This window comes from Callithrix jacchus, chromosome 11, assembly GCF_049354715.1.
Source record: "Callithrix jacchus isolate 240 chromosome 11, calJac240_pri, whole genome shotgun sequence".
Lineage (NCBI taxonomy): Eukaryota > Metazoa > Chordata > Mammalia > Primates > Cebidae > Callithrix > Callithrix jacchus.
Window position 1 is genome coordinate 49,253,332 of NC_133512.1, and position 19,705 is coordinate 49,273,036.

Genomic DNA, 19,705 nt, shown 5'->3' on the forward strand with positions numbered 1-19,705 from the left:
CAAACCACCATGGCATGCATGTACCTATGCAACAATCCTGCAGGAGGCAGGCTGTGCACCTGTACCCCAGAGTCCAAAGTATAATAATAATTTAAAAAAAACTTTAAATAGCAATATTGTTGTTAATAGCAGAAGAATGAAAGGCCCAGAGGCGATCAGGAAGAATGTGACTAACAAAGTTAACAATCAGACTATGGACCTTTGAGAGGAAATAGGTAATCAGGTAAATGCACTAGGAAACAGGTTGTAGATTCTGAATATCTGAACTTAGTGGGACTTGGAAAGGTCAAGAAAATAATGTACTTGCTACTACATTCCTCATGTGGTCTATCCATAAAATGATCACTCTTTGACACACACTCACAATATGATTGCCAGTTCTACAGTTTCCACATACTGTATACTTCCACATACCAAAAGTAAAATAAAACATAACTATTTTGTTGATTGAATAAACAAAGTATAAATAATATTGTATTATTTTTACTACAACTTTAATTAAATATTTAAATAATTCAAGCAAAAATAATCGATAACCTTTTGGGATGCTGCCATTTAGAAACTATGTGACAATGATATGATTTATCATTTCATTAATATACTCATTTTCTCTGTGACTTCTCTGTATGTGCTATTCATGCTATTTTAAAAGTCATTTAAGAATGTCTGAAAAGAACACAATGATTTTACCTTATCTATATGAAAACCTACTCCTTTGCCCCAAAGTAACAGTAGTAACAGGCAAACTTAGCACTGTTTTAAAGTTTAAATTTTAAATGTACACTCAGTTGGGATGTAATCATTTTAGGGATGAAAAATAGCGCTTCTGACCCAGAAGTAAATTTCTCATTATAAAAGAAATAAAAAAGTATTTTACAAAGTAAATATGACTGCCGTGAATTAAATATAATGTCCTTTTGAAAAACTTACTCTGTTCTTAAAATTCACTGTAATGCTACAATGACTTTATCATAAGTTCTTTTTCTTTTCATTTACATTTTTGTGACAATTCATGATCTTTGAAATAAACTGTAAGCAGCTTCCTCTGAACACAGACTTTGTTCCCGAATGTAATAGGTGCACTTGCTTCTAGACATAATTCACATTTAAATATCAGTCACTGGTATGTAAGTAGAACATTTATTTTTTTTATTACTCAAGACCATCTTGTTCCTGTCTTTAAGCCGAGGAATATTTCTTTTCAGAATATGGGAAAGAGAAAAGCCTTCCAGTTAATTAGGCAGTGTGACTATTTCCAGGAGTGGATCACAGGTGGAGTAGGCTGTGAAAATGGAGCATGCAGAGGTAGGTCAGTTTTAGCCAAGCACTTGCCAAATTCCTTGAAATGTCAACAAAAGCAATTTACTGAGTTTTCTGATTCTATTAGTGTAATTTTTAAATTCAAATAACACACATTCCAAATAAGCTGAAAATTTTAAAAAATTAGTAAATTCAATTTAATTGTATATGTGTAAACAAAAACATTTTTATATTTCAGGTTGGTCATAAAAGGTAAACACTTAACATTTAATATATATTCGTCATTCAGAAATCTTTTTTTCCTGCACTTCTGGGTAAAAAAAGGGAAGGCTCTAGGCACAGAAAAAAAGCTTACTAACTAGTTTTTCTGTAAGAAGGTTTAATTAACACATTTAAGAAAACATAGTACAGCTCACACACTTTCATATTCTTCATGGAATAAATTGTAGAAGAACATGACTTTCTTATATTAATAATCTCTCCTGATATCCATAGCTATCACATGCAGAGTTACTGTGGTTAGACAAATTTCTTTCTGTAGATAGTTTTTAAAATCCAGTGAAAAGATTTTGTTCATGGAATTTGTTGTATGGCCCTGATTCATCTCTTCTACTAAGCTTCACAGAATACAAAGTCTTTTGAAGCCTTGATGTAAAATTCTTTTGCATAAAAACTGTAAGCCTTTTGTGATGGACTTTAGTTTGAAGTCATTTCTACAAAAGCAAATATAGGTTTGTAAAAAATATAAAATTTCAAATTATTACATCTCTTAAATATGATTAGTACCTTTGTGCACAAAGAAAATGTATAGAAAAATATCATCTACAGATGGAAGACACTATAATCTTTGATGTTTTGACAGGTGTGTCAAAGAGGAAATTTAGTATTCTTTTATAACTTTTGAGAAAATAGCTGTTGAGGGTAGTGGGGACACTATTTTAAGGAATAGAAGCCAAATATATATGCAATGTTGGAAAACATTGATTTACATTTTGGTATGCAAACATACTACCTTTTTTCTCCTTAATGTTGTTGTTTTTATTATTTTACACACCACAATTCTGTACCAGAATCTCTCATATAGTCACAAAATTTTATGTACATATCCAGGGGGCTTATAGATGACCTGGGTATGATTGAGAATCTATGAAGATAAATCCTTTCATCAAGGAATAACATTTTAGACATTACACGAAGTAATAAGTTTCAGTAAATGATAACAAGAAAGTCCACATATTTTGATCCTGTCGTTCAAAGTATTAGTGTGGAAAAACAATATAACAAGTTTAGGATGTTTCTCAGGGAACCAGCATTTGCTACTGACTTTATATTGACATGCCATATTTAGATGCTCAAGGGAAGTCCATCAAGTAATTTTGTGGATGAACCAGTTAGAAACAAATTCAATCATACAATTTTATGGCCTGATAAAATACATGGGTAATTTATTAATTAAAATATAATGAGAATAGAGATGTTTAAATATTCATTGATACTCGTGAGTTTAATTAAAATACTCTCTAAATATTTCTAGACTAATAAAACTCATAGGAAATTAATTATTAGATAGATCTGATTTGACCCATTGAGAATACCCTATTGAGGGAAATATTTTTAAAATGAATTCAGTCTATCACTGTGCTTTTGAACATGCTTATCAAGTTTATATAATTAGTATTGCTGTCCTTTGAATATCTAATATAACACACTTGGTAACTACATGTTTAGAAAATATACTTTATTTTATTCTATTGAGATATTAGAAAATTAAATATGAATTCTTAATATATTCCTGAGCTTCCTGTTTTAAGATTCACTGATGGAGAATTCAATTTGTTTATATATTAGTGGTAACTTATTATACTATCAGAATCAAATTATGAAATGTTTCAGGACACATCTCTAGATACTGACAATGCTGCCTGAAGCCTCAACTTCTCCAAGGATTAGTCAAATGATATTGAGCAAGTTACTTAACACATTCAAGCTGTATGTTTTATAGATTCATTATGGATAATGGATACTGAGTGTTAATCATTTAGCATACTGCTTGGCACATAACAAAACTTTCTAACACTTGAAACTTCCCTCATTATCATCACCTTCATCTTCATAAATCATGATATGTAGCCATTGCTCCAATGCAGTTGCATTGGGTGCAGTACTTTCAACGTGTACAAAGAGGATAGCCTTTGTCTATAATGATGTGGATACTGTTGAAATTGGGGCAGATATTTGGGTGTAATTCTCAAGAACACAGGTAGATCAGTGAACAATCAATTATAAAAAATATAAAGAGAAGAAAATTAAAACATCATTACAACATGATCCCAAGAATGTTTATTAGTCTATTTTGATTTTATTCATTTTGATTCATAACCATTCAGTATATATACCAAACAAAGGCTATCTAAACAGGCTTAGTTCAAAATAACATTGGTGAGAAAATTTCCTAAGGAAAAGCTTTAGATACTATACTGTTATTATATAACATTTTCAGAGACAGGTAAATTTGATATTACATCCATTGGATACATTAATTTTATTGTTTTGTACAAAGATTAAATTTATTATATATATTATTATTTCCTCATCTATCATTATAGCTGCCAAATTTACTTTTTACACATTACAATTTCATATTTTCACATATTACAATTCATGTGACCTTCAGTAATTTTATAAAACCACTCATTATATTTTGGTATCTTAGTTTAGTTATTTATAGAAGGTCTAGATGTCTTATGCTAACAATATATTCAACCTTAATTTTGAGTGTTTAGAATTTACCCAGTTTTTTTATCCACGTACACAATTTTTAAGGTATTGTCACATGCACAGAAAAGTTTTATTGTGGTTTTCTTATTCTAATTATTTTTCTCAATCTTTCATAAAGAAGAGATGCTTTGTGGATTTTTATACATATCTATGTAACTAATTTGTGTGCTTAAATGTTTTTCATTTGCTTCAGAATTATTATTGCTGATACTGTTTGCCTTTAGCCTTAGCAATCTATATCTTTGTTCAAACTGCTTATTTTGTAACACATTCAACTTGCGTGTTTTAAGACAATTTTTCTCATAACAGTAATAATTCAAGTAACAAAGCTTACTTAAGCTAAAAATGATTCTTTGTTGATTTCTTCTACGACTCTTAATGTATAACAATATGAAACATATCCTTTGAAAATTAAAAATCAAAGACATTAAAAGTAAATAAACAGATTTATAGTAGAAAAATAATGAAAGCCAAATGACAATGATTATTACATCAATTTCTGGATGTCCTAAAAATAGGTGAATTTCATCCATGAATTTATTTTTTTTTATCTATTTATGTTATTTCTTTAGGCTCTATAGTAAGCAAATGTTTATAAGACGTCTTAATATACTTTAATAATGCCTTTATATAATTCTGGTTTAATAACAACTTTGGTATAAGCAGTACATACAAATTGCAGTGGTTGCTTTGATGAATTGAAGGCTTCTGATATTTTACATACCTGTACAATCTATCCACTATATTTCCATCTTCAATTCCTTGAATACACAAGCTATCTGTCTACAGTGTGAGCGGCCTTACTTGTAAGATACAAGTAAAAAACTTGTATATAAATATACAAGTTTTATACAGTGAATAATAAACTATTCACTGATTCTCAAGAGTGAATAGTTTTATTTTTTTGCATATGATTCAAACATTGATGACTCCCAGAATCCTTCTGAGAAACAGATGAGAGGAGACAGAGAGTTCTGACACCATTTAATTACCTTGGTAGGCTTTACAAAATTCATATTGCCTGTTTTACTTGCACAACCAGGCAGGTAAAACAATAGTGTTTACTATAGGCTTAATACTGCAAAATCTTACTCCAGTTTTCCTTTCCCATGTCCCAAATAATGGCTCTGTTCACTCAATGATAGGAAATGCCATGATGGAAAAGAGCCTTCTGTATTTGGTAGAAGTGTACATCTATCGCCATTTAAGTAGAATACAAGATTACTTCTTGCACAATATTATGACATTTCTTTAGCATCATTATTATATATTAACTCTTCCAAAATAACATGCAGAAACAACTATTTAAACACATTTGAGAATATCCATAGTAATCAAAACGTGAGATGCTCATCTACTGAAAAGAAGAAAAAACATTTACGTGATTGAGAGTTTTTCTCCATTTAGCACAGAAGCCAAAAGTAAGGCTGTTTTCTATAACTTTTTTTAGTCTTGTTATGTAGAAGACACAAATTTAGAAGTTATATTTGCTAAAGAGGAGAGGATCTGGTGAAGACCTGAAATCTTCCTTTCTTTAAAATCCCTGAAGTCATATTCCATATTAAGTGTAAACTGTCACTATTAAGCATTCACAAAGCCTGCAATATAGCACTCAAATGTTCAATTCTTGATTGGTCAAACTATTCTTTAAATCTAATTGTCTGCTAGGAAAAAAGAAACCCTGACATTATGAAGACAGTCTACATTTTGTGTGTGTGTGTGTGTGTGTGTGTGTGTGTGTGTGTGTGTGTGTGTGTTTGATATTCAACATTCAATCAACAGTTTACCATAACCAAACACCAAGAGATAAGACAGAAAATAAAAAGTTCATATGATACAGATTTAAGTAGTTAGGTAATATTTAAAATAAAAGTTGACGGGATGAGTGTCTAGAACCAAATAATCTATAAAATAGTCAAGTAGAACCTATAAAAATAGTACAAAAAATTCATAACCTGAAAGTATTTTAAGTCGTCAGACACAGCAGAAAAAATATCTACACAGGAACAAATATTCTAGGAGATTATGCAGTTAGAAAATATGCAGATTGAAGTATATAAAGTAAAAATATATCACAGCATGAGACATATGAAACCCAGAAGAATCATCTAGAAAGCAAGTAACTTTAAACTCAGGAAAGAGTACACAAATTGTTCAAGGGCAATAATAGAATACATATGAGGTGAAAACACTGGAATTTCTTTCAAAGTTAACGAAAGAAAAAATATCTATTAATATTACTAAAATGAAAACCACCTGTTTGATATTATTTTAAAATATTTGAAAACCAGAGACAAAAAGCTTATTAAACACTACATTTTATAAAAGACACATTATCTTCTAATATATAATAAAAGTAAGAACTGCATTGTTAACAGGAATCAGTGAGCATTAAATAAAACCAATAAAACTTTCGAGACATGGAAAGAAAAATGTGTATTAAAACTCCAACTCCATCAAAATATTTTTTGAAAATGAAGTTAGTTAAGACATATTCAAATAAACAATGACTAAGGGATTTTTATATTGATCAGACCAAAGTTTTAAAAATACACAATTGGAAATTCTCAAGGCAGAGAACAATTATGCTAGAAGGAAGCACTGCATCTCAGGAAGAATTAAATAACATATACTGGTAGAGCTAAAGGAACAAGAACTTTAAGGAACAATTATAATGTGCTATGGGGGTAAAAATATATGTAGTACTGAAATAAATGACAACAGTAGCATGGAAGTCAGGTGCAGAGTACAAGAATTTAAAGTATTGTAAGGTCTACACATTGTCTCCAGAGAGGGAAAAACATATATATTACACGATGTAAACTGAATATTCCATAAAATGATTGACTCCAATCCTAAAATAAAATTGATATTTACCAATTACATAGTTTCATATGACATAAAGTGAAAAATGGCAGACTTTTAACATTAGAATCAGAGATTTGAACCCACCTTTTAAGTAAATGATAGAAAATTATTTAATTTATTTATTTTGAGAGAGGTTCTCGATCTGTTACCCTGGCTGGAACTCAGTGGTACAATCAGGGCTCACTGTAGCCTCAACTTTATGGGCTTAAGAAATCCTCCAATCTTACCACCTCCACAAAGTAGCTGGGATTACAGGCATGCACTACCATGCCCAGCAAATAGAGATGAGGTTTTGCCCTGTTGTCCAAGCTGGTGACAAACTCCTGGCCTAAAGCAATCTGCCTGCCTCATCCTCCCAATGTGCTGGGATTGTTACAGGAAAGGGGTCCTGATCCAGACTCCAAGACTGGGTCCTTGGATCTCACACAAGAAAAAATACAGGGCAAGTCCTTATTGCAAAGCAAAAGGAAGTTTATTAAGAAACTAACGTGGTTAAAGAACAGCCACTTCATTGACAAAATAGGATGTTCCCAAAAGTAAGAGGAGGAATATAATCACCCTAGCTATAAAATACTTGTTCATATAGGATAAAAAAGATCATGGGTAGATGTGCTCTGCTACAAGGGTTTGTGATAAAGGATTAACTTTTTTAATTAGTATATTTTTCAAGAATCAATATCATTATCTTTAAAGCCAAATTTTATAAATGCCTTTGTTCTCAAGACACCAGGATATTAGGACACTCAAGTCTGGGTCTGTTTAGTAAACATTATCAATCTCTTACTTTAACTGTAAACATCATCAATCTCTTCCTTTAACTGTAAACATCTAGAGGATAAGAATCCCTAACTTTCTGGGAATTCTGCCCAGCAAGTCCCCAGCCTTATTGTTCTAGTCCTCACTCAAGATGGAGTTGCTCTGGGTCAAATGCCTCTGACAAGATTACAGGAGTTAGTCACTGAGCCCCAACAAAATTATAACAAAATTTCAGCAAATGTACCATCCTTGAAAAGCACAACTAATATGTCTTTTTTAAGACACTACACCCCACACTGCATGTGGTGGAGAGAATCATCCCCCTGAGATAATCACAATACAGTCCCCAGAAGCAGTGAAAGTGGAAAAAAAGAACTTTGTAGACGTGATTCAATTAAGGATTTCTCTATTAGCAAGAAAAGCAAATGTAATCACAAGGTTCTTAGAAGAGGAAGACAAGAGGGTCAGAGGCATTAAAATGCCAATGACCAAAGCAGAAAGAGATTGAAGGATTCCAGGCCAGAAGATGAGGAATGTGAGAATCTCTAGAAGGTAGAAAAGGCAAGGAAACAGGTTGTCCCCTACAACTCCTCATCACTCCCCAAATGCATCCTTACTGGCCTATAATATTACAAGAGAATAATTTTATGTTGTTTTAGTCCACTAAGTTTGTAGCAATATGCTATGGTGACAATAAGAAATTAATACAGTACTGAATAAATACATTATTTTCAAATGCTTATGAGACATTTTCCATAAGTGACTATATACTGGCTATAAACCAAATCTCAACAAATATAAATACTTCTAAACATTTAAATTATTCAGAATATATTCACTCATCAGAATGAAACATAAGCTATATTAAGCTAGGACAATAAAAGTAAGGAATAGCCATAGCATAGTAAAATATTTGAAATTTTAAAAATATACTCTATATAATTAATGTCTCAAAGAATAAATTAAAATATTAGAAAATTTGAGACCAAAAATAAAATAATATATGATATATTCAAACATGTGACATTGCAAAATAATAGATACAAATTAATTCACAAGGAAAGACTAAATGCAAATAATCTAGGGTCCATCCCAAGAAACTAAAAAAAGTAACATCACGTAGTTAAACGAAAGAAAGTGAAATTAATCAAATTATAATAAGAAAAATAAAACTGTAAAAATAAATGTTTAATGGAAGAAATTGATAAATACTAAATTCAGGTCTTGAAAAGAAATAATAAAATTGATAAATATCTAGAAATATATATGAGGACACAAAGAATGTACAATATTCCTTATACTACAGACATTATTGAACAGATTACAATATGTAATTCCAAATTAATATAACAAAGAGGAAAATATTATTATGTTAATGGAATAAAAAAGATTTGATGAAGTTCAATGCACATTTATGAGAAAAACTATAATATACCATGATGATAGTGACGCTTTTTGAAAAACAAATACTGTATTAAATCTTGAACTATTATCAAAATTTTCTCCTTCAGGAATAAAACTAAAATAATCTTTATCATCAATTCTGTTCACCACAACTACTGAATATCCATTCGGCTCAATAAAATACCAAAAGATGCTAAGTACTTTAAGACAGATAACAATTCAAAGATAAATAATTTAATGACATATCAAACTGTCATTTTTGCATATAAAATAATTGTGCACAAACAAATTCCAGTACAATTTATAGATAACATCTATAATAAATTTAAAAACCTATTAAGGTCATAGTATATTTAATACATTTCTATGTATTACCACAGATTATTAGGTGTTTTTGATAGATCCATAACTGGCAGAAAATCTGATAAAACTTATATATACATAACAGAAATCCTGATAGATATTATTAAGAAAAAAATAGAAACTTAAATGTTTAAAACCATTTTGTTCATGAACTGGAAGACTTAATAATATAAAAAGGCCATATTGCCAAAATTTATCTATAAATTAAATTCTCATCAATATTCTAATATTGCAAAACTTAGCAAGTTGATTAAAAATGTAGATGGCAGATGAAGAAGCAAGATGTCTGACTAAAGACACTAGACTCCTACCTTCCTCATAAGGAAGAAACAAAATCAAGAATAGAAAACTACATCTCAAATAAAACATCTAGGACAGATCACTGAAGTCTAATGGAGAAGTCATGGGAGATACCTAAGGCATAGGAGAGAAAAATGAGCAGCCACCTTAAGTGAGATTGGCTGAGAGCTCCAAGGGGCTCCCTAATGTGGGGAAAGGGTAAGAGAAAGACTCTCAGAGGTCCACAACTCCACCATGAACTGATGTAATCCTACCACAGGAGGGCTCCTCTACCTGCATGAACCCTGAGACTAATGTGGATATGATCTGGAAATCCTGTAAGGGTACTGCACTAGACAGGGAACTCATGCTGGGTCACACATGCTCCTGAGACATAAACAGCTGCAGCAGAATGCCACTGTGATATCCCAGCTAGCACGGGACTACATCCTACTCTGAAAACTACAGGCCCTATATCTCCATATCCTTGGAGTCCCCACTCACATTTCCCAGTGCCGACCCAGAGGGCTACAGTGGCACTTTGGGCTGAACCCAAATGTCTATGGCGTCCTAGTACTTTGTCCACAAAGAGTACTAATCCCCTGGAAAAAGACAGTACAATGCACCAAGGAGCTGGCGCCTGGAACAAAGGAAGCCAAAGCATACCCTTTCTAGAGCTGGAGAGTCCCCTGTCTGGAGCCTGTCACCTACAGTAGCATGGACTGTATCATCGGGCTTGCAATCAGAGACCTGATTGTCTGGGAATGGGAGCAGGGATCTACCCATAATTGTGGAGCAACCTATGTGCTCTGGCTTGCACACTTAGAAGCAAGGTCTCTTCCCCCAACCCCATCACCTGCACAATGCAGAAGCCACAACTACTGTTGTTGCCACCAGTGTCTGGGGCAGGTAAACTGGAGGGCTACTTGTCTCAGGCTGTTAGTGGCAACCACATCCCTGCTGGTAACATGGCCTCTAGACTATTGTAACCAGGAACTGAAACAAATGCAACCTCAGAACTTGAGAGCTCCCTGTTTGAGGCTTTAGGCAAACCTCCATGACATAAGGAGTATGATCTCTGTGCTCTACTGTACATCCTGAATACAGGCTTGTCACACACACACTGTTGTGGCTATTGTTGCTGCTGGAGAAAAAGTGTGCACTTCCCAAAGCCTAAAAGCTGCTTGCAGGGGACTGCTGATAGCACCTCTATTCATGCTAACAGCAAGACTCCTATACTGTAGCAGGAGCCGTGGAACAAGATTTTCCACATTCACCACAAAAGAATTCTTTGCCCTGCCAACAATATCCAATATCCCTGCAGATCACCAAGGGCTTGAGGTCAGACCTGCCTGGCCCAACACCACTCCTTTAGAACTTGAGCACATTGTTCAAGGACATGGGAATCACGGAATCACTCTGCCCATTCTATCACTTCTGGCACCTGTGTACTGCTCTTGGGAACTAGAAGACTTGTTCACCCCTCTGACTACTGGCACCATCACTAACACCTACTGAAATGTGCCAGCTAGAAACTTTGAGACAAGCCTGCTGTATTAGTCCAATCTCATGCTGCTATGAAGAACTGCCTGAGACTGGGTAATTTACAGAGAAAAAAGTTCTAATTGGCTCACAGTTCCACATGGCTAGGGATGCCTTAGGAAACTTACAATCTTGGCAGAAGAGGAAGGAAACACATCGTTCTTCACATGATGGCAAGAGGGAAAAGTGCCCAGCAAAAGGGGAAAACGCCCCTTATATATCCATCAGATATCATGAGAACTCACTGTCACAAGAACAGCATGAAGGTAACTAATCACATGAATCAATTACCTTCTACCATGCCCCTCCCATGACACATGGGGATTAGGGGTACTAAAATTCAAGATGGAATTTGGGTGGGGACACAGCCAAATGATATCACCTGCCCAGCCCATCATAACCATAATCAACACCAGCATACTCCACTTGGCACCCAACAGATAGTCCCACCACTGCTTTGGTTATTGCCCATGCCATGCTAGGTGTCCAGGGGCCCAAGAACCCAACCTCTTGGTCTACCACTGCCTCTATTGGCATCTAAGCAAGCCACCTGGTGGCTCAATAATCAACCCTCATGGCCCTACTAACAGTGGTACCAAGTACCTCACCTAGAAGCCTAAGAACAGGCAAGCAGCCACTACTCGGGCTTGAAAACTGGCCCACAAGGCCTCTTTGTACCAAGAAAAACTTTACCAGAACCTCAGTAAATTACTGCCCCCTACACTGCCAAGGAAATGACAGATACCACTAACACTGTTTATAGCCAGAAAATACAGAGGCTACACTACTGCATGCACCCAGTATCAAAGCCAATGGGCCTACCCCACCAACACCATAGATATATCATGAGGAAGTCTTCCCCTATAAAAGCAATTTAACAAAAAAATTGAAGAAGCAACTGTTATACCAGATGTGAAAATGTCAAAATACACAGGAAACATAAAAAAGCAGGAAAATATGACACCTCCAAAAAAATGTAATTATTCAGCAACAGATACCAATAAAAAGGAAATATGTGAAATCATGGAAAATAATTCAATTATTAATTCTAAAGAAGTTCAGTGAGATATAATAAAATTCTGAAAAACAGTACAAATAAACTTGAAAACTATTTGGAATATGAATGACAAATCTAACAATTACATAGATATCATTAAGAAAAACCAAATGAAAATTCTGGAAATAAAAAACTTAATAGAAAGAAACACAAAATACACTTGAAATTTTCAACAATAGGCTAATCAAGCCAAATAAAGAATCTCAGAACTGAAAAACAGTCCATTGGAAATAATACAGTCTGACAAAAATTTAAAATAAAAAGAATAAAAAACACTTAGTGACATATGGGACATCATAAAGTGGTCAGATTTACATATTATTGGTATCCCAGAGGGCAATGTGAAAAAAAAAGTGTTCAAAAACATATTTAATGAAATAATACATGAAAACTTCCAAAGTCTAGCAAGAGATTTAGATATGCAAATACAGGAGATACAGAGATCTTCAAATAAATACAATGCAAAAACCTCTCCACAGTATATTATAGTCAAATGTTTACATCAAATGCAAAGAGAGGATTCTAAAAACAGTACGAAGAAAGCATCTAGTCACCTACTTTATTCTGCCATCAGAATAACGGTGGACTTCTTAGAAGAAACTGTATAGGCTAGGAGAGAATGAGATTACATATTCTAAATGCTGGAAAAAAGAAGTAGCCTTTCAGTATACTATATCCAGAAAAATTATTCTTCATAAACTAAGGAGAAATAAGTTATTTTCCAGACAAAGCATGAGGGAATTTATTAACATTATATCAGCCCTACAAAAATGGTAAAGGGATTCATAAACCTGAAACTGAAAAAACTACAGGTACCATCATGAAAGCACATGAAAATACAAAACCCTTTAAACCAAGTACACAAATAAGGAAGAGAAAAGACTCAAATAGTACTACTATAGAAAACAACAAAAACAAGACCAAATGATAAGAAAAAAATAAATGAACAAAGAATATACAAAACAACCAGAAAACAATTAACAATGAGATAGAAACATAACCTTGCATATTAATAACTTTCTCAAATTGAATAAATTAAATTACCCAATTAAAAGATATAGGTTGTCTGAATAGATTAAAGAAACATAAATCAGCTATATAATGCCTAGAGAAAAACACATTTTATCTGCAAACAGACTTCAACTCAAAATAAATGGATGAAAAAAGGTATTTCACACCAATAGAAAACAAAAACAAGCAGGAGTAGTTAATGCTTACCAGATAAAACAGGCATTAACTCAAAAATGCTTAAAAAATACAAAGAAGTCATCATATACAAATAGAGGAATCAATACAGCAAGATTATACAACAATTCTAAATATATATGCACCCAACACTAGAGCACTCAGATTTATAAAGCAGATATTACTAGATCTAAAGAGAGAGAGAGATTCCAACACAATAATAGTGGGACATTAGAACATCTTACTCAGCATAAAGATCATCTAGTCAGAAAATCAACAAAGAACATTTTGGACTTAAACTGGACTTTGGATGAAATTGACCTAATAGGTATTTACAAAATATTTGATACATAACTGCAGAATACATATTGTCATCAGCACAAACAAAATTCTCCAGGATCGACCATATATTAGGCCACAAAATAAGTCTCAGCAAATTTAACAAAATTGAAAATCACATCAAGAATGCTCTCAGACCACAATGGAATGAAACTAGATATCAATACAAGAAATAAACAGAACTTTGAAAACTATGCAAATACATGGCAATTAAACAATACGATCCTGAACAACTTTAGGGTCAAGGAAGAAGTTAACATGAAGATTAAAACAAATGAAGCAATGAAAATAAAAACGTACACACCAAAATCTGTCAGATACAGCAAAAGTAGTATTTACAGATAAGTTTATAGTGACAAATGCTATAATTTAAAAAAAAAGGTTTCAAATAAACAATATAATGGTACACCTCAAGAAACTAGAAAAGCAAGGACAAACCATAGCCCAAATTACCAGAAGACAAGAAAGAATAAAGATGAGAACAGAACTAAATGAAAGAAACTTTAAAAAATTAAAAAGGATAAATAAAACAAAAAGTTTGTTTTATGAAAAGATAAAATAAATTGTTAAGCTGCTAGATACACTAATCTAAAAAGAAGAATAAACATCAAATAAACAAAATCATAAATGAAAAAGCAAACATTACAACTGATACCAGAGAAATACAAAAGATCATCAGTAACTGTTATGAACAACTATGTGCTAACAAACTGGAAAACCTAGGGGAAATGAATACATTCTTGGAAATATGAAGTCTACCAAGATTGAATCAGAAGGAAAAAGAAAAACATGAGCAAACCAACAATGAGTAGGCAAATTAAATCATTAGTAAAAAGTCTCTCAACAAAGTAAAGCTGAAGACCAGATGAAATCATTGTTGAATTCTACCAACTATATAAATAATAACTAATACCAATGATCTTGAAATAATTCCAAAGTATTGAAGGTGCGAGAGTTTCCCAAATTTTATGAAGCAAGCATCACAATGACAAAAAATGAAAATGAACAAATAAATGAAAAATAAAGGCCATTATTGCCGATGAACATAGACACAAAAATCCTCAAAAAGAAAAAATACTAGTAAACCAAATCTAACATCACATCTGATTCTAATACACAGGAAGAAGTGGGATTTATAACAAGGAATGCAAGGATGTCTCAACATTCTTGAATCAATAAACATGATAAATCACAACCAGAGAATTAAAGACAAATCCCTATGATCAACTCAATAGATACAGGAAAAGCATTTGATAATATTCAACATCCCTTTAAGATGAAAATTCTCAACAAACTAAGCAGAGAAGACATGTACAACTGATATACTTTGAATAATTGTCCCTGGCCAAATATCATGTTGAATTGTAATTCCCAATGCTGGAGGTAGGGCATGGTAGGAGGTGTTTAGATTATGGGGGCAGATTACTGATGAATGGCCTAGGCCATCCCCTTGGTGATATGTAAGCTCTCACTCTGACTGAGTTCTCATGTGATCTTATTCTTTAATAGTGTGTGGCATGTCCACCCCTCACCCTCTCTCCCTTGCTCCTATTCTACCTGCCTTGTGAGGTGCTTGCTTCCCCTTTGTCTTCAGCCATAATTGTAAGCTTTCTGAGGCCTCCTCAGATGCTGAGCATATCCCACACCATGCTTCTCCTAAGGTCTGAAGATCCATGAGCCAATTAAACTTCTTTTCTCTATAAATTACCCAGTCTCAGGTATTTCTTTTTAGTAATGCAAGAATGGTCTAATACAGTACCTCAAAAATAATAAAGGTCATGCACAACAAACCCACAGCTAACATCATACTGAATGAACAAATTAGAAAGACTTTCCTATAAAAACTGAAACAAGGATTACTTTCACTACTTCTCTTCAACATAGTACTGGAAGTCCTAGCAGGAGCAAGCAGAAAGAAGATAGAAATAAAAGTCATCCAGACTGGAAAAGAGGAACTCAAATCTTCATTTTCTGCAAACAACATGATCGAATGTATAAAAAACCATTAGACTCTACCCAAAACACTACTAACCAATCAAATTCAGAAAAGCGTCAATATACAAAATGACATATAAAAATCAATACCATTTCTATATAACAATAATGAAATTGCAAACGAAAAGAAAGCAAGAAAGCAATCTCATTTACAGTAGCTATGAGAAAAATAAAATACCTAGAAATAAATTTAATCAAGGAGGTAAAAGTTTTCTACAAGTAAGGTGAACTAGAAAACACTGATGAATGAAATTGAAGAGGACACAAACAAGTGGAAAGACTTGGATTATGGATCAGAAGAATCAATGCTGTTAAAATAAGCATTGCATTAAATCTGTCTGATGCAATTCACAGATTTAATGCAATCCCTATCAAATTATCAACATAATTTTTCATGAAGATAGAAAAATAACAATCAAGTTCATTCAGGACCCTCAAAAACAAATGAACAACCAAACAGAAAACCAGAATACCCAAGGCAATCCTAAGCAAAAGCAACAAAACTGAAGGTATTACACTAGCACTTCAGAATATATTACAAGACTATAGTAATAAAAACAGCATGGTATTAGTTTAAAAATAGACACACGGATCAATGAAACAGAATAGAGAGCCCCAAAATAAATCTACATATTTACTACCTACTGATCTTTGTCAATGCTTAAAAGAACATACAGTGTGGAAAAGACATCCTCTGTAAAAAATGGTGCTGGAAAGTTGAATAACCATATGCAAAAGAATAAAATTAGAACTTTCTCACCATACACAAACGTCAACTCAGATGGATTAAAAACTTAAATGTAAGTCTCCAGATTATAAAACTACTAGAAGAAAACATAGAAAAGCTCTTCAGGACATTAGTCAAGTCACAGATTTTATGGACAATCCCTCAAAGGCATAGAATAAAGAGAAGAATAGGGAGATGCGACTGTATTAAACTAAAAAGCTTCTGCAAAGCAAAGGAAACAGTTAACAGAGTGAAGAGACAACCTCTTACCCGGTGGAAAATATTTGCAAACTACTCATCTGACAAGGGATTAATATCCAGAACATAGAAATAACTCAAAACAATTTAACAGTTTTAAATAATAATAAAACTCAAATTTAAAAATTAGCAAAGGACATGAAAAGACATTTTGCAAAAGAAGACACATAAATGGTGAAAAAAAATTCACACTATCTCTAATCATCAGGGAAATGCAAATCAAAACCAAAATGATACCTTACCCCACTTAGGGAGGCTACTATTAAAAAGACAAAAAATAACAGATGCTCACAAGGTTATGGACAAATGATAACTCCTATATACTGCTGATGGGAATAAAACAATAATTGAAAACAGTATGGAGATTTCTCAAAAAACTAAAAATAGAACTACCATATGATTCAGCAATCTCACTACTGAGCATTTATTTAAAAGAAAATAAATTAATATATCAAAGAGATACATACATTCACATATTTATTTTAGCACTATTCACAGTAGCAAAGATATGGAAACAACCTAAGTGTCTGTCAATGACTAAAGATAACATGATAAAATGGATAAAGATAATATGGTATATTTACATAATGGAATACTATTAACCCAGAAAAATATGACATTATGTCATTTGCAGGAACATGGATAGAACTAGAGGTTAAGCAAAATAAACCAGTCACGAAAAGACAAATACATATAATCACTCATATGTGGGAGCCAAAAAAACTTGATCTCATGGACATAGAGAATATAATGATAGATAACAGACTGGGAAGAGTGGATAGGTAGAAGGAGTGGATGAAGAAAGGTTGGTTAATAGGTACTAACATACAGTTAAATAAAAAAAAATAGGTTCTAATGCTTTAAAGCAGACTAGAATGACTACATGAAGTGAAAATATTTTGTATATTTCAAAGTAATGAGAAGAGAGGACTTGAAATTATATTAACTTATATTAGCACATAGAAATTATAGGGTGTTTTTGTCCACCATGTTGGCAAATTAGAGATTTTAAGTGTGCCTCAGCCACTTGAAAAGGGCAAAATAATGCATAAAGATCAACTCTGTGAACTTTAGTTCAAGAAAGAAAATGATAAACCACTGGAATAGCAAAGGATACCCCAGATCCCAGAGAGAAGAAGGTGAGCAAACTCCCCATGACAGCAACCTGCTGATAAAAGTAAGTGAACCACTGCTACACAACAATGGCAGAGAGCTTCCTTCTGTGATTCACTGTTCCACTGGGCAACTGGGCAACTCAGACCGAAGGACAGCACTTTATTTCTCCCATTCCCTGAAACTAACTTGGAGAGAGGACAGAAAACACGTAGAGAGAGAAAGACACTGAGAAAAACTTTAGGCATTTTCTCAGACCTGGGAATGGGAGCAGGATGCCATTTTTAATCTGGGCTCATACAAAATCCGTCATTCTTTGGTTATCTTATAGCACTGCTATGCAGGAATTTTATCCTTGAACCAGAGTTTGGAGCAACTCTGGTTGCTCTGAAGTGGGATAGGGGCCTCCACAGCCAGAATTTAGTAGCAAATGTGGACAGACACCCAGCATTAGACACTAGAATTGTTCTCTGCCTCAAAGCAGGTCTGGGGAAATAGGAGAGCTGCTGCAACTGCCATTCTCCCTGGGTGATGAGACTTGTAGCCAGGGCCAGCTTGATAACCTGTGCATGCCATTTCTAGGTAACCCAGCATACTCCCCTGAGATCATGGTGCAGCCAGGCTGTCTTTACTTTACAGCCAGGCTGCTCTCCAGACAGCTGGAGCACTTGCTAGTCTGGATCAGCAGCCTAAGCAACCATACCCTTCCTGTACATAAATGTGGTGCAGTAGGGCCCTCTGTTCTATACCCAGGCAGATCTTCAGGCATTGATAGCACCAACAGCTTGGATCAGCAACATGAGCCAGTCTGTCTTTTCTAGGCATAGATCATGGTATAGCAGGGCCCTCTACACACCACACCCAGGCAAACTTGTAAGCATCTGGACCACTTACTCTCCTAAATCAACACTGTAGGTCACTCCTCACTCCCATGCAGAGAATTTGAAATTGAGGAGGTTTTCCAGCTCCATGCCTAGACCTCTGGGAACTGGATGCCCACTTTATACCAGTGCTTGTGCCTACCACTGGGAACTTGTAAGTGGACTTTCCCAGTCTGGACCCACCCATTTTAGTTCCTTTTCTGTGGCTAACAACAAACTTCTGAGCAGAAGTTTCTCTTCTTTTTCAAGCCAGAAGAGATTGATGGTCTTATTTTTAACATTCATAAACAAAAGAAATTCCACCCAAGAATTTCGTGTCCCATTAAACTTCACTTTCTTCATGCTTAAAGAAGAAATGAAATCGTTTCCAGACAGACACTAAGGAAATTCTTTACCACTAGACCAGCCATATAAGAGCACCTTAGGGAGATCTAAACAGGAAAATGAAAAAATACACCTCTTACCACAAAATCACACTTATGTACATAGTCCACAGATCCTATAAAGCAACTACAAAATAGAAACTACAAAGCCAAGGAGCTGAACAAGATGGCCAACTAGAAGCAGCTAGTGTGCACCACTCTCATGGAGAGGAAGGGAAGCACCGAGTAAATACAGCATTTTCAACTAAAACATCCATGTATCTGCACTAGGATGAATCCAGGAAACAACTTAATGCAGGGAGAATGAAGAAAAGCCCTACCCAGGAGCAATATGGAGCCAGGGCTACCACCCCAACCCAGGGAAGCAGTGAGTGAATGAACAATATGGGGAACTCATGTTCCTCCCACAGGTCTTTGTAAGCCTTGGATCAGAAGATCCCTTCATGATCTTACTCCACCAGGGTCTTCAGTATGACAGACAAAGCTAACATGTAGTCTTCCAGAGCAGCCACTCAGG

The 19,705-nt window shown here is 34.0% G+C and overlaps 1 long non-coding RNA gene across 2 annotated transcripts in view; it reads right to left on the reverse strand.

Annotated features, from left to right (window-relative positions):
* The window catches only part of LOC118143680 (uncharacterized), a 114,431-nt gene that overhangs the window by 26,935 nt on the left and 67,791 nt on the right, over positions 1–19,705 (reverse strand). The gene's annotated exons all lie outside the window — the stretch shown is intronic.